Source organism: Strix uralensis, chromosome 8, assembly GCF_047716275.1.
Source record: "Strix uralensis isolate ZFMK-TIS-50842 chromosome 8, bStrUra1, whole genome shotgun sequence".
NCBI classification, from domain to species: Eukaryota; Metazoa; Chordata; class Aves; order Strigiformes; family Strigidae; genus Strix; species Strix uralensis.
This window is the reverse complement of record NC_133979.1, coordinates 31,534,243-31,560,591: the sequence shown is the minus strand read 5'-3', so window position 1 is coordinate 31,560,591 and position 26,349 is coordinate 31,534,243. Positions and strand designations below refer to the sequence as shown.

Below are 26,349 nucleotides of genomic sequence, written 5' to 3'. Positions count from 1 at the left end.
GACCAGGTGATGAGCCGCTGGTTTAATGGTGCGCTGGGTGGGTGGAAGGGGAGCAAGCAGGTGTCTAGGAAAGCTGGAGGGATGGGAGAGGGGGAGGACCTGCATGGAGTTTTAAAGCTGCCTGCTCTGGCCCTAGTTGCCATTATGAATTTCCTCTTCCCTTGGCAAAGAAGATGCAAAACCCAACCTAGTATGAAGTTGGAGGACAACTCAGGTAATTTTTTTTTTTTTCACAGCCAACTTCAATTGTCTTCAAACCCCAGTTCACCCCAGCAATCTCCATTGCAGCAGCCTCAGCGAATCCAGCAACCCCAGGAGTCCACATTCCCGCACCAGGAAAGCGCTTAAACACACACACACACCTCGGGGGGAGATCTTCCTTCTACCTTCTTATATCTAGACCTGAGGGCTCAGCTGTGTCATCTTACATAGATATTTTTATGGAGGCAGGGGAATTAAGTTTTATTAAAATAAGAGCTGTGATTCTCTCTGTCACATGCTCCCACAACACGGGAGTTCAACATGACATGTATCACCAGGAGGGCTACCAGTAAAATTGCAGGAACTAGCAACCGAAAGACCTAGGTTCAGGCCAGAGGCAAAGAAAAGACACAACATGACAAGAGGCTGAACATCTTGTATTGCTCTCACGTGTGTCCTCAGGTCAGGTGTGGAGCAGAGACAGTGAGGCAAGGCAGCCAGGAAACAATGCTGAGCATGTTTTCTTTGCCCTGTGCCATTCATACTCTAAGGCTGTTAGAGCTGCAGCCACGTGTTCCCCACACAGCTACAGACAGCAAAGATTTTATTTTCTCTCTAAAGCTAAATCTCTAATCCAAAAACCTATGGATAAAAAACAGGGTTGGGAAAGGAAGTCATGACCAGCTTTCACCACCCAAGAACTGGCTGTGCAACCACCTGGGTGCCAACAGGACAGAGATAACAATACAGAACTGGATAAAATCAATTGTTCTGTAAGAGCTTTCTGAGACCATTAATTAAGCTGCCAACAGATAAAGGTCTATATAAAAAGCTCTGATCACCTTCAGCGCCCAAGATTAAAGAAGAGGAGTGGGGTTTGGTAACCACCCCTCCCTACCTGCAAAATGCAAACCTATTCTTTCTCTGCACGCTCTCTACTTTCACAGAGCAGTAAGAGTTAAAAACAAATCCACGCTCCTTCAGCAAAAGCAAAGACACTGCCAAGCACATGAACACCAGGGAGAAGATGAGCACAAGCCCATGGCTTCCAAGCTGCCCAGCTTTACTATTTCTTGAAACAAAGACATCACTTAGCGCAAAGATTTTTCAAGAGGTGCAGGGGATGCAATACCTGTGATGAGCCCGTTCGGGACCCATCGTCCTCCTGGGAGCATCATTTGGAAGATGCCAAGCAGCTTTTTTGCTTTGCCCATCCTCAGCCCACCAGTAGCCACATGCCAGATTTCCCCACAGATGCTGAAGTGGCCTCATTCTCACCCAAGGAACAGTGGACCTACTCCATCCATGCTGTACTCCAGTGGCCTCAGCAGAGTTAAACCTAGGCAGGGTTTTTCTAGAGAGCGCCCCCCTCCACAGGGTGAACTGAAAAGGAAAAAGGGATTTGGAAGCCCAAGAAGGGACGGAAGCAAAGAGGGAGTGTTCTCAAAAGACCTTCAGTAACAGGGCATTCTCATGAAAACCACAAAGCATCTTGAGGTCTCAGCAAACAGGAAAGTCAAGGACTGCAATTACCTTTCTGAACACCCTTGAAGACGCTACAGGACTAAGCAGTGCTCTCCTCAAACCTTGCCTTTCCAAAAGTGATGGCTTCCCAGTGTACCTTTACCCCGCTGGTGACCCACAGAGTCTGTGTAACCACATTCCCATCCTTATGTTTAAATCTCACTCAGGAGCTGAAGCCAGAAGTTAAGTGGTTTACACACTTCCGCCGAGATGAGTAACATCATTTTCTCCTGGCTCCCCACGTGAATTACAGTCCCCTCTGGGCAGTGCAGAATTGCTTTTGAAGAGCAGCTGGAAACACTTCAGCACTTTCTGAGTAGATAAAAGGAGAGCTATTGAATCCAGTACATTCTGGGGAAGAGAGAGATTTTGCTTCCCAATGGCTGTTTACAGCGCTAGCACAGCCCTGGCTGGGATAGCATTATCCACCGTCGTGCTCCGGCAAAGTTACCATCACCACGCCACACTCGTATTTGTCACCGGACAGAGGAGGACGTTACTCCAGCAGCCTCTGGTTAACATGCAAATCCCAACAAACTCGTACACCTCCTGTTGCCATCCAGCTTTTCCAAGGTTCTGACTCCCAGTGCGCTAGAGTCAGAGACAGTCCCCATTCTCACAGCTAGGAAAAGCTGGAAAGGCTGTAAAGAAGAGCTCCAGGGAGGAAGATGTGGGCACATCGCAGCAATTCTCTGAAACAGAGCAGTGTGATGGGCTCCTGGTATGTCGCAACAGCACGTCATGGACACAGAGCACCTGTGGCAGTATGACCCCCATAGGGCTAGCAGCACCCCAAAACCAGCAATGAAACCACAGGACTGAGCAGTAGCTTTTCACCCCTCCTCCCTCTGCATCTCGCTTATCCCCATCTCACAAGGCCTTCCAGCAACATCTTTCATGACTCTGTTTAAATGCTTTCCAAACCCATCTAATCTTTAGTATCCACAGTATCCTGTAGCGATGAGTTCCGCAGTTTGCCTACACGTTGCGGCAAGCAATTTCTCCTTTTGAAGCATCCACAAAGTCATTTCACTGCAGATGCAGAATGAGATGAAAAAAGCAGGAGGCAGTCTGGAGGAGGAGAAATAAAACAGTCACAGCTTTACGAAGAAGAACTGGCAGTGAAAGGTTAAATGAACTAGGTTCATTCAGCTTAGGAAAAAACAAAGAGGAGACTGAGGCACAGAGGCATAACAATCTTCCAATAGCTAGCAGGTTATTAAGACAGCAGTCGATTGTTCTCTGTGTTCACAGTGGCAGGAGAAGAAGAAATAATTTAACTTGAAGCAAAGAAAGCTTAAGTTTCGACATTAAAAAAAAAAAAAAACCAACTAAAACCCCGAACTTCTTCACTAGAACAGATACCAGGGAAGCTGCAGAATTTTTCACCGGAGACATCTACAGAAAGGTTAAACAAACACCTGTGCAGAGGGAAAAGTTATAATTGATCTTGACTCAATACCAACGTACGGAGTAGATTATCTGCAGAGGCTCGTTCCAGCCCTCTGCTCTGTGATACCAACAACAAACTTTCAGAATGCTTTCTTCATGCATTTTTAATTGCATTTTAATTTTTGTCCTCATATAGCTTGAGACAAGTGTAAAAAAGAAGCCATGTCTAATAAATCAGAAATTACATGTTTTCCATTTCTCCAATGTAATAACAAGATGTAAAAGTTCCAAATCAGAATAGATATATGTTAAGCTATACAGCCCAATAAATATGTATGGGTGTCACGTCCCCTTTTGCTTTGCCAAAAATAGTACCAAATTATGCCAACCAATGAGAAACTATGTTTCATTAGGAAATGAACTTTAAAATACAAGATTAAAATGTGGTTTTTAAATCAAGATTTCCTGCTTGTTGATTTAAATCATGATTAAAATGGGTGATTTAAATCAACCATCCTGAACAAAACATGCATCTTTCTCAAGACTTCAGGGTGAAGACAACAGTGGTACCCTGAAGATCAGCCAGATAATCCTAGTTTCTACTGCTCTGCTCTTTTTTCAGCTAAGCAGTCCTACCACATTCATCTACTCTGAAGAAAAAGCAATTTCTGTACCCAAGCCTGACACCCCCTTCCCTTTCATTACCCTTTTCTGGACCTTGTGCCTGCATAGTTCTCCTGCCCAAGGAGCATCATCAAGAAATTTCAAGCTGACATAGAATCTGTCTCAAACAAACTTCCCTGCGACAATTATAATCAGATCCTCCCTGGATGCAAATAGTGTTTCTGAGCGTGGGCTCCAATCACAGCTCGTGAATAATTACGACAGGATTTCAAAAGCCGCCCTCGAGAACAAGTGGAATGTGGAATCAACACGCCTTCTTGCGGAGCTGGAAGTACACAGACAAGAAGGGAACTGCCTGCCAGCAAGATGCGGAGCAGAGAGCCCCAAAGACTTCATTACAAACGGATATTGGATATTTCACCCCAGAGTTGGACCTGTGGCTCATGTCAGGGATGCACTGCACTTTTGCCAGGCCCCAGCCACTTCCAGTATGATCTCAGACATTTCAGCGAGGGGTGGCTGAGAGTCTTGTCTAAGCCCTCTGTCTTCTTGTTCTCCTCCCAGCAGGTGTCCTCTTTGCTGCTCAATGGGCAGGGCAGCTTGACACTCACTAGATGCAGAGTGGAGTTGGTCTAAGTGAGCTTCAGCCTGTGCCTAAAGGAGCCACAAGGTTTATGGGCTGAGGTAGCTCTGGAAGCCCCACTGGGAGTTCCAGCCATACCTCACGCATTCGAGTGGCACTGCCAAAGCCAATCTCTGGCTCCAGGAACAGACACAGCCAGTTACTTTCATCTATGGCTCAGCCTCACAAAGCAAAAGAAAAGTCACGATCAAACACAGCGAAAGAGCACCACCAGGCATCACATTCCTCAGCCACGGTCTAGAGCATCAGCATGCCACAGAAGGTGGTGGCTCCACATTTCTGCAGACTGTTCTGGTCCAGGGAAGGGCAGGCCATGTCTCCAAGGTCATGTCACAGGCTTCACGTAGAAGAAGCTCCCCCAGAGCTCTGAAGAGAGCTCCAGACTCCAGACACCCTTTGATTTTCAGACTACTCTGCCAAGAGGTAGAGTACAACGCTGGTGTTCCAGCATGTGCCTGTCTATCAGAACTAGGCTGAACACCAGTTCTTTTTCCTGGGCCCATGGATGTGGAAGGGACTGAGATAGAAAGCAAAGCCCAAAGTGTACACCCCTGGCCAGGACACTTCCCAGCTTTCTCTTCCCTTTCCTCCAAACCAAAGATTGATCTCTGGTTCCAAAGATTCCCCAAACGGCTTCCAACATTTTTATTTATTCACTTATTTAACTGATCTGAGCTACAGAGGAACAGAAAGGTAGCAAGGAAGCTGAACTTCAATTATTGCAAAGCCAGAATGACTCTCCAGTCACCACAGGTAGAGATGCAGCCTACCTGACCGACCTCCATGGGCCACATGGAATATCCCAGTGCCAGAATCCGCCTTTCCATATATCAGAATTGGAGGAAGGTACCTTGAGCCGAACGATGAAAAATTTCCAGCAACAATGTGCAAAACAGAGGCAACTCGATCAGCCCGAGACAATAGCTCTGGGGCTATCAACCCCAACTAGTCCCTGCAGGAAGGAAATGCCTCATGGCCATTTTAACTGTCTTGGTGGTGGCAATTTTACTGGAACAGGATTAGGAGTGGAAAAAGGCATCAGCAAGGATGGAGGTGGAAAGGAGAAACAAGGACAAATCAAAAGAAATAACCAGAGCTCTAAGAGGGAGTGAACAGCCCAGAATGAACTTGAAATTTTCTCACAGCATACTGAGATTTCATCAGAAACAAAACAATTCCACCAAATGACATTTCAGCTGGAATCCACCCAAATGAAAAATCAGGATTTCACCACCACCACCTAAAATTCTAATTTTCTCCAGTTTGGCTTTTTAGAGTCAAAACTCAAAGAACTGTCAAGATTTTTACTGCTTTTTTTTCTTTTCTTTTTCTTTTCTTTCTCCTTTCTTCTTACTCCTGCCATTAAATGAAATGGAAAGAATGGCACCCAGGCAGGATTCACCTGCCTTTCCATTCCCACCTATTCCAACCCACCAAGACTTCTTTTCTTAAACAAGATATAAAGAGCCTGTGAAAGGAAAAGCTAACTTATGTTAAAAACTGCATTTGCAAAAAGCCAAGGAATCTTTGAATGCAAGCACAGAATAGAAACGAAAGACAACAAAAATATTACTAAAATTTATTTTTAAGCTTCCCATTAAGAGAAGTCCTTCTCCTGTTTGGTACAACGGAATCCTTGGCATTTTTTTGTTTAAATTGATTGCTGTGTTGTTTTGTTTGGGGCTTTTTACGGGTTTAATATTTTTCCTCTGGATTAAGTTGGACAGCACAACAGGGCACTGGGCAAGTCAGGTTCAGGATTTCCAGCTTTGGCTCAAAAGCCAAAATCTTCTGTTGATCTCTTGGGTAGAGCAGCAGAGAGAGGTCAGAGTGAGTTTTAAAAACAAATTCAACACCTTCCACAGGCTGAAAGGCATCTCTTTCTGTCTGTCAACTCAAGCAATTCTCCTTGCAGCACGAAAAGCAGGCCAACACCTGAGCATATCTTGCAGATACTCCTATGATTTTGCAAATTCGCCTCACAACAAGAGAAAGCAGCAATGAGCTATGGTCTAGTCTGCCTCCCCTTCTCTCAGCAAGCAAACTGACTGCCTGGCCCCTGATTCTGTCATTAGAGACAGGAGTTGTTAAGAATTCATGCCCACTGCCAATGCTGCATTTTTTGGAGAGGTCCTGCACTCAGGCAGAACTAATGAGCAGGCAAAGCAAGAGAACGGCAGCTAAAGCAGAAAACACGCACACAAATATAGCCAAAATGAGAATGCAGACTTATCTGTAGGTCTTCTCCCCTCTGAGGTACTTCAGCAGCATCGCATAATGAAATGTTTACCCGGGGGAAAGGATGATTGTCATACCTGTTACACGGATGGGGAGGCTGAGGTAGGAAGGATCTAACTGTACCCAGACGTACTGGAGGGCTGTGTTCGAACTGGGGCTGGATTTGAAAGGACCGATCCTGACATATTCATTCAGCCGAGGAGATCACAAGGTGAGGACAGCGCCATCGCCTAGATGGCTCTGAAGGCTGCAAATTCTCAGCTGTAAAAATAGGCCAGATAATACCTGTCTGAAGGGGATCTACCCTGCCGTACTTGCAAAATACTATGCAGTCATTGGACAAAGGGTTTTATCAAAATACAGCCAGAGGCTAGACAAGATATTAAACCCCCCCCTCTTCCACATATTGCAAAAAAATCCTGCCGGTTTCTGGGAGCAGAAGGCAGTGCTTCTTCCTGCATTTCTGTGTGTAACAGCCATCCCGTGGAGCACGTGCTTACCACTAATAAAGAACCCTAACTGCAATGGAAGAGCAGTGAACTTAATCATGTATAGAAATAGGACATGCAGAGAAAGGATTCACAGAGGGATGGGCTCCCTTTGCACCCATAGAGCAGTTTACATACTGAAGGATGCTCCTTCAATGTATACACGTCCATGGACAGCTTTACTGAATTGTGGCTGCTGGAGAATCGTAACTAAAGCATTTCTCACTCGCATCTGTTTACATTGTAAGCCAGAATGTTACAGCAGCATTTATTCTACCTTCCCTTTCTCTTCCCATGCCTGCTTTTTCCCCAAGCATCCAATTTTTTAGGCCTATAACCCTGAAAATGATTAAAGCCTCCCATTGATTTCAATTGGCTTTTGTTTAAGGGCTTGATAGCAGAGAGAAAAATTGAATGATCATTCATTGAATGAGACAGATTTGGCCCAGTTCCCCACCTGGTGTAAATCAGCATGAGCCCACGGAGCTCAGAGGCTCCCTGCCCTCTGCTGATGACTTAGCCCACTTTTGTGCACACAAGGAATTTTAATGATGCTGCCCTGTGTGGACAGCACGTGGACCCAGTGTGCAGCTTTTAATGCTGCTCAACAGCTCCAGCTCGGGACTGCGCCCGCTCTGCCTCACTCGCCTTCCCAACAGCCCTAGAAGATAGCACTGAAGCTGCCAGGGTCCTTCCCTGGGGCACAAGCCCTTCCACTGCCTCGAGGTATCCCAGTCTACTGGATCTTCACTTCTAGCAAAAGGTAGACCACCCTGCTAATCCCAGTATTCAAATCAGGATGTTTTCGATATCTTAGACCAATACTCTGGACTGTGGCATAGGAAGGGTGAGGAACAGGCACCTATTTATGTATTTATTTTGCCTCCCTACCTCTCCCTACTCACCAGAGGGAATTAGCCTACCTGGGACAAGAGGAGGCAGCCTGCACCAGCAGCAAGGTAAAAGGCACAGGGAGGCTTTGCAGCAGCATGTGCCTGAGGCAAGACAAGAGGCATACCAAGCACAACTCCTAAGCCACGCTGCTGTTGGAAATCTCCTGGAATTAGCTTCCCTTCATGATGCATAGCTCACCTGTAGGCCCATCCAACCTGAGCAAGGTGCTCCTGAGAGAGGCAGGAGGGGACCAGGAGAGGATATGGTACACCACACCACAGCAGTGCCATCTCAGGGCTAGCAGTAGGTTTGGGGTCTGAATAGGAGTGAGGAGACAGGGCCAAATGTAGTCAAATCTCTGCCAAAATGCGTTTCTCCGTGAGTTTTCGATTACCTGATTAAAGACATACTACAAGAGACAGTCTGGAGGAGCAAGAACCATTTGTCTACAAGCCTCTATCACTGATCAGATGGATCTTTCTTCCCCCACAGAGAAGATTGCAATAGTAGTCCAGGAAAGCATGGGAAAAGCCAAAGCAAAGAAACGATCAAGCTAACAAGAGGAAAATCTCCTCTGGCTGGCATGTCTCTTGCTCACCTTGATTAGTCGAGCAGAATATAGACATAAAATTACAATTGCTTCCTCCATTCCCCCTTGCCCCCCCTTTGTGTGGGGAAGATGTTAAAAACGTCAGGCTTGATTTACCCTGACACTCTGACTGACTCACGACAGCTATAAATCCTCCCCACCAAAGGCAATCTCCTCTACCTGCTGCACGGCTGCGGATGGCAGGAGGAGGAGGTGGGGAAAAGCAGTCTCCCCCTCTCGCTGCGCACATCAAGCCCAATAACTTCGTCTTTCACCCACCTCAAAAGAGGAGACAGGCAGCTTTTGTTCAGGTTGCTCACGCTTTTGCGCGAGTGTGTTTTAAACAAGGCCATGCGATATCTCTTTCGCTTTGCGGCTGTCTGTGTTCATTTTTATTGATGCAAGAATCTGGGTATGTGCTGGAGCACACGCGTTCAGCTCAATCTGACCACTGCCAACTGCATTACAGCTCAATTTCACCAAGGTGATTAGCTCCAAAAGCAGAAAGGAGAAAAAAAAAAAAAATGCCAAGCTATCCTTATGCAAACTTCCAGGAAAGAGAAGCACAGAAGGCAATAGCTAAAGTGTGTTTTGGATAGAATAGCAATAGAAAGCTCTAGCCAGGAGGGAAGGAAAAGGGGTGGATAAAAGGAGAGAGGGAAAGATCTAATAGGAGAAGCGGATGCAGTGCAGTCTGGGATACAGTGCTGGCATGTCTCCAGAGGCCGAAGCAGTTCCTACAGGATGGAGGTTTTCTTTTAAAAATACTAATGGGCTGATTTGCAGAGCTGCCTGGCTCCCAGGTCTCCCACAGAAACTACTCCTCAAACATCATTAACATGTGTGCACTGCTGAGAAAACCTTCCAAATATGACCCCGCAGCCACGCTGCCTGACTGCGGCAGCCGACTCAAACAGTACCTAAACGAGAGATGAAAAGGATCCGCCTTCCCTTGCCCAGCCATCACATGCCATCCTCACACGCCGGTGTTTGCTGCAGCGCTGTCATGTCTCATAGCTGGGATGAGATTCACATGTTTGGCTCTTACCTCTTGAGGCCACTGCCAGGTCTCAGCCTCATGGGCTTGTGGCATCCTCCACCTCTCCAAGCGCAGATGTTTCTGGTGAGAACCATGATGTAGCCCAGCATCATCACCTTTCCTTCATTACCTGCCCTGTGCTTTCTCATCCAGTACACAAGGTCTCATGTGGTGGGAGAAGACTCTGGGGAGATCCATCACTGAGGAAAGAAAGTGCTGTCAGTCAAACCACAGCAGCTACATTCTCCAGCGCTCAGCCCCTGAGCCCCTGTTTCAAGAGAAGAGGACATAGCGGGCATAAGAACATGGCCACAGCCTTACCAAGGGGAGGAGGGAGGAAGAAAAGGAGTGATGGGATATCTATGGCCCTCTTCATGCTGCAAACCCTTTGGTTACGTTCAGGATCCCCAGGGATCTGCCTTCTGTGACGATCTAGTCCCACTTCACATTTGTTCTCCTCTTTTGGACTCCACAGCAGCACGTGGTGATGAAATACATATGTAATTACACACTTTGGACAAATGGTCTTCCCTTCCTTTTCTTTAAACCTTCTGCTTAATGAGTTCACCAGATATCCCTCAGAACTTGAATCACAAGCCACTGCAAACAATCACCTGTGCAACCTCTTCTACCCCACTCTGGACTGTACGTGCCTTGACTACAGCCCTTTCCCAGCTGCCGCTTTACTCAACCAACATCTCAATCTGCTTAATCTCTCCTTGTATGGAAGCTCCCCTACACCTTTGATCATGGCCTGTATCTTTTTGAGTTTTCCGATATCCTTCCCAAGAGAAGGTGGTCACAACTCCACTGGTGGCAATTTTAGAGAGAGAACATAATTCTCACCCTCCTGGTCACACGTCTCTTCCTGTTTTGACCACCACTGAACATGGGTGAGACACCTAAAACCCACGCCAACGGTGGCAGAGACCTGGCTGCCCTGCAGAGTTATTGACAGAGCCCAGCATCCCTTTGCCACAACTATTCCAGATACTGAAGGATCAACAAGATTGTTCATGTTGTAATTTCAGGAGGTTGCTGGAAAGATATTTTGTCAAATTACTGGAGGGACCAACAAGACATATTCTGGAGCTTGGGGCTACTTGTATTTACTAGCAGAACCACTACTGAGTTTATATCTTATCTAGAAAAACAAACCCAGAAACATCTCCATCCCAAGAGGGAGAAAACACCATTGCACAGTACAATACAACTCAACAATTCTCGGTGACATTGGCACACTGAGCTCCCTTTTGCAATCTCCTGGTTAAGAAAAGTTCCAAAAAAATGCGTGTTGTGCGATAAACAAAAGCTGAACAGCTGGAACTCCTGTAATATGGAGGCCCGTTTCTCTGTAGTTATTTATAAACTCTTCCTTCCAATAGTCGGTAGCTTCATAAACTAGAGCAGATCAATACACCTGAAAAGTTAGAGGCAGATCACAGGGAATTAGATGACATTGTTGTATGCATCTTTAGAAATTGCAAGAGAAGAACTGATCAAAATGTGCAGGTCAAAAAGGCCTTTTTTTTTTTTCTCAATCAGGTATTTTCTCCCTTTCCAAATAAATTTTTCTAGGTGTTTGACATGAAAAAAAAAATCTCTATCTTATATTTTTTTCTCATCCACAAACCCAAGTAATTTCTGAACTTTCCCATTGAAAAATGCCAGAAATCGAATTTATCACGGTTCTGGGAGGGGGGGTGCGGAGAACTCTGACATGGGTTATTTTATCTTGAGTCTTATTTTCGCTAACTTTTCACTCAAATCCAGTCACTGCTTTTTTCAAGCTGTTCAGAAAAAGAAAAGAAAAAGCATTCTTTTCTCAGCAGAAGCACTGCAGTTTCTGGACAGACGTGGTTATTCTTCATGTGCAAAAAACTTACAGGCTGTTGAGACAGACCGGAGATCACTCCCAGTCATGGGAATGTGAACACAGCATCAGGGTTTCTCTTCTGTGAGGCCAGAAACCGAGTCCAACTCTGCAAGTTGCCTCCGAGCCACTTCCCGGGGCTGTCTGCAATCCAAATCAGATCACATCTGACTTCAAGCCAAGTTCAGGAAACTTGATTATCTTTCTCCCCCTATCCGATGGGAGATGGCAGGTTGAGGAGAAAGAGAAGGGAGGAGTGAAAAATTAACACAAGCACTTAAGATGTTATGAAACTGCAATATGCATCTCTAGCCTGCCCCCTGGCCCTCAAGCCCATACATTATTTAACAGAAAAGAAAGCATAAATGAGCCAGAACAATAGCTAGAGGGAGGGAGAGGAATGTATATATATTTTTAATTCCTTAAACCATGCCCATTAGTTTTGTTTCTTATTTAGGATACTGCATTAATCATGCTAATATTTTACAGCCGGGCTGTACACTTTAGCCATTACTTTAATCAAACCCATCAGCGTACCCAAGAACACGCTACCAGGTGGGAATAGCTGCTACCGCTTGCTGTTAATTACTTTGCATTTTACAGCAATCAGCAGCAGGGGCTGAGATCATAATAAATTCATGACTTATGGGTCCATAAAATCATTACCGTAGGAAAGTATGTTTTATCAAGCATTCGTCGGGCTGCTGCTCAGAGAGAGATTTCTTGAAGGAAATGACACCCATGAAATTAAACCAATCCTTGCAGTCAGCAGAAATGCTAATGTGGGCACAAACAGAGCCGAGGCTCCTGTGAAACGGAGGGGTGGGGGGAGCAGAGGGAGGGGAAGATGGAGGAGGACTTCACCAGCCTGGAAGGAGGGGAGGCACTGGGGGGAAGCCAGCTCCCCCCAGGACAGGCGGGACAGCGGGAGGACAGGGCACTGGAGGGAAAGGAAAGAACCGAGAGCAGAACGCAGGGCTGCTAAGGGGTCTCAGTGCCATCGCTGTCACAGCCTGAACCTGTGGGAACGTTGCTCCGTGGGGCATCTAAGCATGGGGACATAGAGGGAAAAAGTTACTCTCACCCTTCTAACAGGAGGGATCCTTCAGCAAAAGACTCACTGATGAGTTGACGTGCAGCAGCTTCAAAAGTCCAGGTTATATTCCCTCTCCAATGGCAGTTTTCCAGAAGGGAACACAACACATTCATGACTAATCACAAAATCTCTTCACTTAGACGATGCTCCTGTGGCTTTGCACAGATAACGTCAGCTTGGCCTGAACTTCCTATCCCCAAATAGGGTCACCCGAATCCCGAAGCTTTAATTCAATCACCTAAAAGCCCACGCAGGTTACATGGGATGTTAGAGATATGATCAGTGTGGGACCCGCTCCGCATCGAGCACAGCAATACCATCGCAGTAAAATCGAGAGCGACGGTGAAATCAAGCAGTGTCAAATTGACATAAAGCAGCAATAAAGCCGCCTCAGGATTTGAGAAGCATGAAAGGAGCCTAAATGAACTTGCTGAATATTTTCTAAGTCTTTTCTCCACTCGCATAAAATCCCATGGCACTTCCAGAGTCATTAGCCCTGCCAGTTCCTAAAAAACAAACAATAAGTTCACTTTTAATTTTTTTTCTTTCTTTTTTTTTCCAGTCTAAGACCAACTGAGTATTCTTTGGGAAGAAGCCACTGGCTCTTTAAAGCTCTTGTGTTTCTTGGCCTGTGAAAATGAAAAAGTGGAATGCAAACTAGAAAATACCCCCAAAGTGTTAAATTGGCCAAGCCCTTGTTTTTTACTGTTTGTTTCAGTTCGAAAATACTAAGGAAGCTCAGTCATAGCTGGTTTGTTTGGTTTATTCGCCTCTTCCAATTACACTGTGCAAACAGGGAACATTATTTAGTGTTATTTAAGCATGAAATTATAACAGATCATTTTAAATATCAAGGTCCTAAAAATAAATCTTTCTATCAAGGCACAGCAGGTCTAGATCTACTAGCTTGTTAACATCCACCGGGGTGGGCAGATGGCAGGAAAACCATGATGGAGAGCTCACCACGTACAAGATTTGTTGTTTTCCTTTCTGGGGATCATGAAAACTCGGGCAGCTCAGGTCTAGGGGCACTGCTGGGGCTGGTATTGGAAAGGACATGGGAGCAGAGCCAGCAGTGCAGCCAGAGCAAGCCTGATGTGCTCCACAACATCATCCTGCACAGAGTCCTGTGCTCTTCCACTTCTACACAGCCCAGAGGAGCAACATCAGCCGAGAGTCACCTGCCATCTCCAGGGAAGATCTCTCTGGGTCTCACCTCCATGAGATGTGGTCTGTAAGAGCGTTTTTGTAACTCCTTACCTCACGAGGTTTTCCTCCATGAAGTGTGCCTGCAGCACCCCACACAGCTCTGTGTGGTGCCTACACCCCCATTCCACAGAGAATGGGTCCCCACACCCTTACGGTTAAACCAGGACTCTTGGCCAGACCACATCATGGCTCCCTCTCCAGGCACCACACCTGGATTTCCTTCCCTTAAAATCTAGGGAGACATGGGAAAACACAGAAAGAGATCGGCCCACATCGGCCAAAAGGAGAAGGCATGGACCTGTGCCATGGGAGATGCTCCCAGGTCTAGTTTAAGCTCATCAGAGGTTTCCACACTATAGTCCAGTGAGCCAACACCGCACAGAAATAACAGCCGCAGGACTACATGAGCCTGATGCCAACCTTCCTTCAGCTTCCAGCTACCTTGTGCTACATCAGAATGCCCTCAGTGTCATATCCGGGGCCTCAGAGCAAGCCCCAGAGCTCAGGCTGCAGAAATGCTTATGCCAAAACCTCCTATGCAGCCTCATCAGCCACCCAAGGCAAGCACAACCCCACTCCCCTGCCCCAGCCCCACACGGTGAGCTCCCCACAGGCTGCAGCAGAGCCACCCAGCCCCTTCCCCTCCTTCTGGACCAGTGGTGGATCAGAGGTGATGTGCAAACAAAAACTCTTTGTGTAGAACAAGTCGTGGGTAAGATCAGGTTGTGGCAGAGCTCTGCTGTCCCCAGACACACTTCTTTTCCTTTACAAGCTGCCTTTACCTTAAGAAACCCCAATCACTCTAATCCCTGGGAGTAAACTGCTCCAACCACAGCCCAGACAGCTGCTCACTGCTCAGCATCGCTGGCCTGGTTTCAGCCCTGGCTGAGAGGGAGCAAGGAGGAACCAAGACCTGCAGCCAGATGCCCCATCAGCCCCTCCGGAGCTCCTAACCACCCAGGGCAGGCAAGCCACAGCCTCTGGTGTGATGAGCTATTTTTCTTTGGGTTTGGCATTTGTAGTTAACCCCTTCCTTATCTCCTCAAGGGACAGGAATGATCCAGACCACACTTCAAGATCTTTCTGTATCAGCACTCCCCAAGATTCAGAAGGGCAACAAAGCACAGCGAGCCATAAGGGAAACATTTGCCAAGAAAATACCATGCTCCAGCCAAGCCTACCTTCACCCTCAAGGAAGGAGGCCAAATTACCTGGGCTAGATCCCCCTGTGTGGCCCAGGGCTGGACCCTCACCTTTTTGCATTCCTGCAATGTGTTCCAGGTTGGCTGTTACTATTGGGGCCATCAGTAACCTCACCTGACAGGTACTGCAGCCTGGAGATTTCTCTGTTATGGTCCTACCTGGCTATAAATAGCCTTTTCTTCTTCAGGGAAAGGACGTCTGACCCGAAGTGTATGAAGCTTCCTGACAGGCTGGGAAAAGAGAAGAGAAGAGGTTTAAATGTCAGCTAAAACAATCTTCATTTTCTTTTCTAAATTTGCAAAGCTCCCCGAGTCACTGGAGTGAGGCATTTGCCTGTTTGAAGTTCAGCCTGAAAATCCTTTTGCAAAATATTTGCTGAAACACAATAATGTTGGAATTGGAGGGGATTAAAACGGCTTCTGTTGTTGCCCCATCCCCCCTGAAGCCCCTCTTTAAGAGGGTTTCTGTAGAGGCAGGGACTTTGGTCCCTATGTCTTGAAGGCACAATACAAAAGAGAGGGAAAGAAATAAAAACGTAAAGCTCCTAACATCACTATTATTGAAATGCCTCATTTGACATTTTGACTGTTTCAATTAGCTAACAAGGAACGCTCCACTTAATCCACCCTCAGATGCTGAAAGAAACTAAGTCTTGCCCTTCCCCCATCCCAGATCCGGCCTGGCAGCTACTTCCCAGCCTCCGGAGAAATCCCAGCCCGGGTGGCAGCTCCTGCCCCGGGGGAGCTGTCAAGCCAGAGCCCACCCAGCCCAGCGCCGGCTGACATTAGTGGGATCTGCGCCTTCAGACACAGCATCAGAAAGTCTGGGGAGGAAGCAAAAGGACACCCCATAAAGAACAGTCGGTGCCTTTTCTTACCATTTCAGGAAACTCAAGAGTACTGTTAGACCATCAAAGAGCTGGCCTCTCTCCCTCATTAGGATTAATCAACAAGGACCCCGTGCTGGTTTGAACTGCGGCAAGCTGAAAAATTATCCACAGTGATTTGGTACCCGCAAGAGAGGATGAAAAACCACGAAAACATTCCCCACCTCCTGCACATGGTCCTGGGCTAATTCGATTGGGTTCGTTTTATTTCTCCAGGATTTACCCGCCGCTGTGATTTTATGCCAAGGAAGCTGAAGTGCTGGGAGCGTTCCTGTTGGCACGTGTAATGGCCGGAGCTTTCTTCCACAAAGCGTTTTACTACCTTTAAACACAGGCACATACGCTCTCCATCCCACGGGTGAGCTGCAGTGTTCTGCTGGCTGGGAGGGGGACTCACAGCCATTACAGGGGAGACACTACACACTCCATAAAGTCAGGGCGATCACCCTCAGCTGGGGGAGCTCTCGGGGAAATTCATTACCCTGCCGGGAGCACTTTCCTCGCCTTGGGCAGAAAAGCAATTCACCAGCTCTTCCATGGTCTTACTTTCACAAACAGCTCTCCAGGCACCACCAAGAGTATTTTCTCCCACGTTTGAAGGTGGAGGAGGGCACAAGGAAGGAATGATGCATGTAAAGCCATGCAGATATTTGATGTCCATGGGACAACACCTCACCCAAAAAAATGGGGTCTTGGAGACAAGTAGGCTCTTACAGACCTCGGTCAGGCAATGTCGTCCACCCTTTGTACCTGAGTGGATTGAGAGACTGAGAACAAGAGGTGGATTTAGGTGCGGAGAGCTACCAGGGACTCTGCCTGCTTTAACTACAAGGACTTTCAGGTCCAATCTGGAAAGTCTGGAATCTGGCAGAGAAGAGTAGGAGCCGCCTGACAGACAGAAGAGCAAGGTAGAGGCAAGGTATCAAGAGTCAGTAAAAGCTCTTTTTTTTTGGTCTAAGACCCAGGCTTCTCCCCTCCTGTCCACAAAGAAGGTCTGGCACAAGTGACGGGACAAATCTTGCCCCATTTTATGCCAACCATGACCTCAACCTGTTTGTCCTGTCCCAACCAAGGGCAATACTCCCCTTGGGAGGAGAGCAAAATCATACTAATTTGGAATAGCCTTTTCCATTGCTACTTTAATAACCCCCATAACCTCTGCTTGCCACAGGTATGTTAGCAAGAGATGTAATTTCCTCTACACATGAGGAAATATCAAAACAAAAACAAGTGTTTCTAGGACCACCTTTCCTAGAACAGCCTGCTGTCCTTTTGCACGGAAACCAGCTGGCTTTGTAAGAGCCGTGCCAGATACCCCCAGCTCCTAAATACAAAGTTAACTTCCATCACGTGGCTCTTCTCAGCAAAAGGCTTCTGCTCTAGTTCAGGAAAACATTTGCGTGCCAGGCAGCACTTAACCGAGTCTGTGTGCTGAGCGAACAAATAGCTTATAGAGGTGCAGGAAGGCTTTGTGGGAAACTAACTCTAAAGCTGCTTCTTGAAATAGCTATTTTTGAGCTCCTAGCCCCAACAAAAGGCACACAGACCATCATAAATAAGACTAGCAAGAAACCCCACGTCCCTGCATCCAGCCTCTGAGCAATGCCAAGTTACATCAAATAATCACTCCTGATCAGCTTCGCTTTAAACCAGTCCCAGTGCTTCCTTGCTCTGACCACTGGAAGGGATCAGCACCTTTCTGCTCTAACATGCAGGAGCCTTCTGCTTGTCACCAGGCTCCCAAGTTCATGGCCAGCCCATAACTAGCTGGTTTTGTGCCAACATCTGCTTACTCTAAATAGTTCTCCCTACCAAGTATTTCTGCTCCAGTATACACACAGCACATCACCTCTCAGCCTTGATTTTGCAAAGCCAAACTCTAAGTGTGATGGGAATTTTGCGCCTCTGAATTTCTCTGTGGGCTCCTTCAAACCTGCTCCCATTTGACTTCATTGGTCTTCAGAAAGAGTGGCCAGAGCATCCCCATTATTCCTGATGTGGTCTCACCAAACCAGCTGACCGCAGTGCTAACGCATCCCCCAGCCCACCAGGAACATCTCACCGGGGCTTCCTACAATCCCTGTTACTCCAACCTCGGCTGCATCTCGTCATCCTGCTGCCTCATACTCTTTGGAGAAAACACTGACCAGAAAGTTATGAAAGTCCCAGGATACGCTCTCCTGGAAGGAAAATGAAAAAATTTTTAAAAAATCCTAGAGACTGGGACTGAAGTCCCAGCCCTTCCTCACAACAGCTTTGGGACACACGTGATTTACTCTGTTCTCCAGCTCTGTAGGCCAGGGAAAGAAAAGAACCGCATGCTGGAGAGCTGGGCAGGATAACCAAATCTCTCCAGGGTTTGGAGGAGAGTGGCCCTGCAAAGAAAACAGACTAAACTTCCCATATCCCCCCTGCAACAGATTATCCCTCCAGGGCAGTTGTTCTCATTCCCTCAGGCACTCAGGCACTCTCACTTGCATGCTGAGAAAGCCCCAGGCATCTGGAACATGAATTTCCTTCAGCTCTTCCCCAGCATGGGCAATATCAAGTTTGTTTAGACAGGGTTGCCTCATCCTAGCTTTGCTCCTCTGCATTCCCACCACAGAAAGGCAGTGGGGCGAGCTGGAAAGGTCCTTAATTCCTGGGAAGGGCAGCTTAAGTCCCACCAGCTCAGCCCAGCACCCAGGAGCTACCTTACATGCAAATAGAGCTGTCCCTTCATGAAAAAAGCATCGCCGTGCCTGCAGAAGGGACCTGGCAATGACTTCTCCCTCCCAGGCAATTGCCCAGATGATCCACAGGCACAAAATACCTCGTGCATCCCAACCAGCGGCACCTCTATTAATCACAGCCCTCTGCAGTTAAAGTTATTTAATTCAGAGGTGAGAGAAGCTGCTCAGCTGTTTATGTCCAAGGGTTAAACTTGCCCCAGCAGCACACTAAACACATTTTTTACAATCTGGCAGTGATCCTTGCCTATTAAGCATCTCTAGCTTCAGAGAAGAGGTATTGATTTATTTCACTTTTATGGCTGGAGGTATTTATTCTTATTTGCTTTCTCGTTTCTTCACCCCAGCTGGGGTGGGGAGATGAGGAGGAGAAAAAAAAAATTACAAGGCTGGTGGAGCCAAGAGGTGATGATTCATGGTTTTCTGATGGAGGGCACAAAGACTGGGACAAGAGAGGTGGGGACCAGCTCCCGGGATACACCAGGCTTTGTCACAGCTTTTGTTTTTGTGATGAAGAGAGGCAAATATGTGGCTGGAAGAAAAGGAAATAATATCAAACTTCAGAGGGAAGGTTCCTATCGAAGTTGTGTCCCCATAGGGTGCTTTGTGAGTTAGAGCCTGATTGATTTGTACCAGCTAAGGACCTCAGCAAATCTCTCCTGTGGGAAGAACATCAACGTTTCCCCATATCTTAAAGCCAATCTGGAAAGGAAGATAAAACCATACTGCTGCAAGAGATGAGCGTGGACTAACATCCCTGATTTTAGCCCATTCCCCATACTGCCACAGACACCCATTTCCAGGCAAGACTCCTGGGCAGGGCCCCCACTCCAGTTTCTAACACGGTATTTCAATCTCCTCCTGCTATAACTGATGTTGGAAGGTGGCTGGCTTTGTTCTGCAGGGCCAATACAAACGCAGATTTGCTATTGCACCCTTCCAGATGTTTCTGTGCACACGGATGACATCACATCCCCACGAGATGCCTGGGGACGTGATGAAAGCAACAAGAGGATGGTTCAGACCTCTCCAAGACAGCAGATGCTCTGGCTCATTGCACGACCCTCATCTCATATGCCCAGCTTGCTCTGTCTCCTGTTTAGGAGTCTGCTTCTCAGAAATGCCCAAAAGTCACTCACTATAAAAGAAACAAAACCACGTCCATTTTCAGCAGCATCCAATGTCAATGCATCAGCCCTAAGCTCTGCCACAGAAACTTCTCGTGACACAGGACCAGACATAAAGCATCCTGCTCTCCTGGACTATTTTGGTAGCAGGAGAGTTTGGGGAGAGGATGCCTTCCACTCCTGTGCGCATGTAACAAGGATGCCACACAAGCCTGTGGACTGTAGGCACCATTTCACACTTTCTGGAAACACAGTTCGTATCTTGGCTTCTAAAATCCCACATCAGAGAGTATGGGGACAGAAAGTGAGCAAGGGCCTGGTTGAAGCACTGAAAGTTGGGAGAAGAAAGGGAGGTAAGTGCCAGGGGCCAGGGGGGGAAAGAGCAGGGGTACCTGGACAAGGAGAGATGGAGCAGGTCTTGCTCCGGCAGGGAGAGCTGGAGCGAGTTTGAGGGAGGTGGGAGGTGAGTTTTGGAAGCTCTGGGGTGAGAAGGATTGGGGGCTCAGGATCCTGTAGAGAGCAGCAGCAGCCCTGGAGCACAACGCACTCCAGGTCAGAGCCTGTGGTCAGGGACTGGAAAAAAAAAAACAGTAAGGATTTCTGGGCAATTAGGAGCCAGTCAAAGACACCTTCTTTGCACCCCACTGGACCTGCAAAACCCAGGGTCTCCAATCAGCCCCAAGGTCCCAAAGACTGTAAATCCCCCCCAGAGGCCTTGTGCATCCTCTGACAATTTATCCTAGCCCCAGGGAAAGGAAAATTTGAGCTCCCATCCTATCTGCTTGTTTGCCATCCCTCCTGCTTCAAAGAGAAGCCCACATTTCCATTTGTCAAACACAACACGCAAATACAGAAAGAATGAAAGGAAGAAGTGGGCAGGCAGGCAGGCTGGTGGCAGATAGCACGGGAGCCGCCACTGAGCACAGCCGGTTCACGCTTCATTAGCATCCTCTCTCACCAAGCTGCGAGCACAGCCTTTCAGTCTGGCTACACACAGACAGAGAGGGAGGGAAGGAGGCACATTTTCCATTCGGAGCCCATCTCCCTGCTTCTAAAACCTGGTTAACCCCCACCGAGGCTTCCTTGGGCTCAAAGGTGCACACTTCTGCTCCAGCATCTCCCGCACTAGTTAAATATACCTTCAGGCAAACGTCAAGAGTGAGCCCAGTTTGAAACTTATTGTGTTGTCAAGATGACAAGTGCTCTGCCAGGCTGTTAGTCTCTGCTGCCCTTCCTGTGTCTGTTCCCCCTCCCCTTCTGCTCATTAGAAGCTCCCTTGATAAACCAAGGCTTTTTTTTTTTTAATCATTTAAATGTTTTCTTAGCTTCAAAACATCAACAGCTGCAGGACTGAAAGAAGAAGAATGCTTTCCCTCTGATACAGATGAAGATTCAGCCCTCTGCAGTGTGGCACGGTGGGCTGGTGGACAGAGAAGAGCCCCAGCACGTTGTACTCATGTGGCAGTAAGGAGGAGCTCAGCCTGGAGGTCTCAGTCCCGCATGTGGACTGGCTGTTATCAGCTCATGGCAGCCTGGCAATCCTGCCAAGGGAGTCAGGGAGCCAGGCAGCATGTCCTGCTGCAGCCTCGCCTACCCCAGGTTTCTCCCTTCTCCCATCCAGTATGATCTTCAAAGCCCCCTGCTTCTGTCCCCACCATGACGGCCCTCACAGGCAACCCAAACCCGTGTTTACACGAGGCTAGAGCCAAGGATGGATGCGGTGTCCGGATGATGTTCATGAGCGCCAACAGTACAGAGCAAAAAGTCCTGACAAAGGAGCCCAGGAGCCAGGCAAGAGGGCAAGCTGGAAGTCAGACATCTGGAAGTCCAAAACACAGGCTAGGGACAGAGCCCAGCAGCTTGTTGGCTGTCATGACTGATCCCAGCATAGGACTGCAGTGACCTACAGGACAATTGTCCTCGCTGTCCTCAATGCTTCCCCTTTACCTTCAGTAAAGCCTGCTCGTGGCACATTCCTCCCCACACGACCCTGCCAAACCCCAGAGCAAGGGGGGTCAGACCCTCCCCCTTCCTCCAGCGATGGTGTGGGGTCTCCTCTTGCAGGGGGAGGCACTGAGGGTTGACTCTGGTCTTGGGTCTCTGCATGACAGACGGGAGGGGAAGATCAGCAATAGGGCACACAGCTTTCTCCTTCCCAGCCAGCTTCTCAGTCCCTGTGCCTCCATGTCCTTGGATTTCTGCTCCTGGTTGCTGGGTCCTTTAAGCTTATCAGTTAAGGATGGAGTAAACTGGTTTTGAGAAGCACAAACCAAACTCCCCTTGAAAACAAGCTGGTGCACTGAACCTTCCTACGGGCCTTTTCTATTGCATCCTCCTGCTCGGGTTCCTCACAGCAATAAAATAATAATTCTTCTGCCCCGTTAGATGTGCTGGAAAGCATCTTGACTAGCAGGCCAAGCCCCTGGAAAAAGCCTGCTTTAGGTCTTGGCCAAGCCACTGAATCAAAACAGCTTGAGAGGGGAGATGAATTAAACATTATCTTCTTTGCCTACAAACAAAGGCCTGGGGGTGAGAAATAGAATCTATCTGAAACAGAAGGGACCCACGGGACTGTCAGATACTCCTCTACTCCTCTTGCCACAGTTCACCCTTCCCATCAAGCTGTAGTCCAGAGTTAAAGCTTTCAGTTTTCACTTATACCCTGGCTTCCTCAGGAAAAGGGCTTTATACAGCCGTGCAATGTGCCTGCCCACCTGTCTCCCCAACACATGCTCCCCAGCAATTCTGGGACCAGCTGATGAAGACAGAGGTATTGCAACAAGGAGGAGAAGCGGTCAGAGGAGAGATTCTGCTACTGCTCAGAGCAATCTTCCCTGAGCAGCACAGTGGAAATAGATCTTCACCGGCTTCAGTGGTTCTCACAGTGTCTCCCAAGTGCTGCTTGCAAGTCCTGCAGCTGAATGGCCACGGGAGCCTGCCTACCTCGCCTGGGTTCTTCCCGCGTGGGCAATCTGTTCTCCAGGGCTGGCTCCCACCATTCCTTCCACAAGTACACACAGCATCTGGCACAACGGGTCCCTAGCCTGAGCAGGGGCTTCTTGGTACCACTGACAAATAAATAACCATGATTAGCTCCTCCAAATGAACATTCCCATCTTCTAATAAACATCGTAAAAAAAGGAGAAATGAGACTTAATTCACTTTTATTGTCACAACTGACATGTTGCAAAATCTTAATTGGACTGAAAAGAGTTTCCAGTAAGGAGATGCTGTTTAACTAACTCATTAGCAGCAGCCTGACAGAGACGGATGCTCCAGTTTTAGGAGGCGGCAAAAAGGAAAAACAGATTCCACCCCATACCCTGGACACAGTGCATCCCCCAGAGAGCCCCAGGAAGGGACTCACATTGAAGAGTCTCCTCTAACTCAGGCACACAGCAGCAGTGTAGCACACACCCATTCAAACATCCGCCTTGCGTTCCCTTCCACCAATCTGCATCAGTCAATAATAACCCCAAAAAGGCAGCTGGGGGCAGCTACACTCAAACTGAAAATATTTGAGTCCTTTAAAATTGCCCTTCCTATGCACTACCTACAGGATATTGAAAAGGCCCTGAGCAACAAGGGTTCTTTGCAAGCTGTGCTTCAACATCTTCTCCAGCACCGTTTCCACTGGCATCCTCACAATGTGTTGGGAAGGCAGGCAAGGAGTGTAGCATCTCACCCTTCTCCCAGAAAGCAGAGGGACCGCTTTGCCTCACATATAAAAAAAAAAAAATCAACCCAGGGACCAACTCAGATAAAACATCACCCCACCAAGGCAAACTTTCCAGTAAATTCTAAAACCCAGGGGCTGGAATGAAAAACACTGTGTAGTTGTCAGTGCCACCCCAGCACCTCAGACTCAGACAGAAAGACAGCTCTGTGCCAGTTGTTCTACCCAGCAGATCTGGAGCAGTGCCTGGCTGGTTTACTCCAGCTCTCTCTGTCCCAATGCAGATAAATTTAGTTTTCTGCTTTCGCTGCCTGGGGAAGAGTAGGGAGGGGGAGCTGACATCTTTCAAATGAGACCTTAAAAATAAGCTGTCTGCATGTCTGGACGTTGAAGAATCCCAGGCAGAGCTTTGTCTGGATAAAAGAGCTTGCTCCAGCACCCTAAGCAGGTTGTACCCTAACCAGACTGCCACCCACCCAGAAACAGCAGCACTTCAGTAGCATAACAATCCTTGCTCGTAGCGCAATTGTCATGACCAGTATTTCTTGCTGTGCCCGGGATGCTCTGGGGGTGCCACCATGTCATATGCTGCATACACATGCAACAACAGTCTCTGCTCTTCATTTCTTAAGGTCTTCACAGAGATCTGGAGGACAAGGGGCTAGAGCAGAGCCAGGAATAAAAGTCCAGATCGCTCCTCTTCCACAACTGTGACCCACTCCAGTTACTAGCCCAGCTTCCCTTCCAACAAGACGCTTGCTTTCCCTGGGGCTGAAAGCTGCTCTGTAAAGGCAAGTAAGTATTTGATAAAGAAAGTAACAGGATGAATAAAACCATGTGTTTGTACAAGAAAGCTTTTGCTCTGATCTTTAGTGCTGCAGTATGTTTTGACCTACTATTGCAAGACTCAGCTACATCTTCCCTCCCTCCAGAATGTGACAGAAGGCAAAAAGGAAGACGCGGCTGATGCCGCAGAGCCCTGTGCTGGGATTCCAGCTGACAAACAGCATGAGCAGAGCTGCCCCCACACACACACGGATTAAAACCCACACCCTCTGCTCTCCTGTCACCTGCAGGAGGAAGTGCACGCATACATACATACATATATACACACATATGGGCCTGATTCTCCACTCAGATGCTTGGTGAAATACCAGCAGCCTCCAACAGGTTTGTACGCGAGGAGAAACACACCCACGAGATATATTTCCTAATGAGGGCTGACATTTACCAGTTACCACAGATCCTACGTTACCAAGAATAAAACTTACAGGCAGAACCATCTCTGCTTGGACAGGGCTGCTTTCTGGCAGCGAGCCAGCAGGCTCCAAACAGTCCCAGTAGCGACGGTGTGCAGAAAACGTAGGGACAGCACAGCCACCCAGCACGTACGAGGAGCTGAAGCTGGGTTTGCAAGTGGTATCTGCTCTTGTGCAGCATCCAAGGGCAAGATCAGTGACTCTTAAGTGGCCTTCTTTGTACAGCTTCTCCAGACTGTCTGGCTACTATATAACCCTGTTGGCTTATCAACTCTGTTAATACAGAGGGAAGAGGGCCACTCAGTACTGCTATCAGAGGCTCGCAGAGAAGATCCCAAAAACAACTAATAAACTGCTGGGATCCCAACCAGGACAGGATTTCAACTCAGAGGTTTACTCCAGAGAGCTTTGGCACCAGCTCCTCTTCAGCATGGGCAAGTTCTGAACCACACATGAACTAACTGCATTTTGCAATGGCCTCCAAACCCTTGCTGGACATGCCTCATCTGATTTACTACTGCTGCCAAGGAAGGTGGATTTATTCCCAAATTTAGCAGCCGCCAAATCAATGCGAGAGTGTTCACATGGGGATTTGCCACAAGCTTTTGTTAAGCCAGGGCAGGACTTGCACACTGAACAGCCCTTCCCTCAAGAGGCATCAAGCCCACAGCAAGCAGTGGCCTTTCTCCATCACAGCGCGGGCTGCTCATGAGGCGTCTCACTCCTGCCTAAATCCAGTGGTGATCCTGTTCGGAGCTGGTCACCCACCTTTCACAGATGACACAGTGACAGAAGACAAGGAGCTGACAAGGAAAAGAGGTCAGTGCTCTGAATTGTTCTTTTAAACTTCAACCCTAGCTTGGCATGCAGGGCATGTGGCAGTGGGTTTATTTTTCAGCAAACAAGTTTCCTTTCTTCCAATCAACTCTGAGGCAATGAGAGGTGGGTTTCAACACGGTATAAATCTGCCAGCGGCGTATCAAGGCTTCTGAATAGCAAGGGCACAGACAATTGTCCGGTGAAAAAGAAAAAAAAGGTCAGAGCAGTAACTCTTGCAGTATTTGTTCCACAAACAGAGAAGGTTTACACAGCTTTTCTGGGCAATTATTGGGCAGGAAATAAATCTCAACAGAAACTCATCTTCTTCTCCCGCTTTGCAGCTGAATCTCTTTGCCTCACGCCCCTAGCAATGTCCCCAAAATGCTTTGCAACAAGATGTCAGCTACACAACCCAAGGCTGCACCCCAAGAGCCAATGAAGAACTGTATTAAATTTAATAGCATTGCTCCAGGTAATCTACGACCGCTTATAATCAATTGTCCATGCCCGCTGCAGCATGACTATAGCCGTCTTCCCAGGGCTGCAGGTGCAGGACTGGCAGAGAAAGCTTCTGCACAGGCTAGAGATGAGAGCGAGCTCTCGCACGGCCTTGAGCGCGTGGAGAGGCTGGGAGGCAGCCAGCCCACCCCGGCTGCCGTGCTCCTGTTAAACCAGGGTTCAAGGTCTCTCGAAGGATTGGAGAGCCCAGGCATGAGCACACCAACTCCAAAGAGACTCTTATCCACACGGGGGGGAGAAACACCACGAAGGAGCCAGTCTCTCCCCTTTGGCATCAATTCAACGAAGCAAGAAAAGGATGACTGTCTCTGTTGTACGCAG

The 26,349-nt window shown here is 47.8% G+C and overlaps 1 protein-coding gene across 7 annotated transcripts in view; it reads right to left on the bottom strand.

The window, feature by feature from the left end:
* The window catches only part of LOC141946734 (uncharacterized), a 100,054-nt gene that overhangs the window by 34,038 nt on the left and 39,667 nt on the right, over window positions 1-26,349 (bottom strand). For 5 of the 7 annotated variants that reach the window (XM_074877018.1, XM_074877014.1, XM_074877015.1 and 2 more), the window contains exons 3-7: window positions 22,699-22,823; window positions 11,519-15,243; window positions 9,642-9,832; window positions 8,203-8,320; window positions 6,700-6,883 (exon numbers count right to left, since the gene is read on the bottom strand). The gene's annotated coding sequence lies outside the window, so the exon portion shown is untranslated. The remainder of the gene's footprint in view (window positions 1-6,699; window positions 6,884-8,202; window positions 8,321-9,641; window positions 9,833-11,518; window positions 15,244-22,698; window positions 22,824-26,349) is intronic. The other 2 variants (XR_012629913.1, XR_012629914.1) reach the window with 1 other exon arrangement.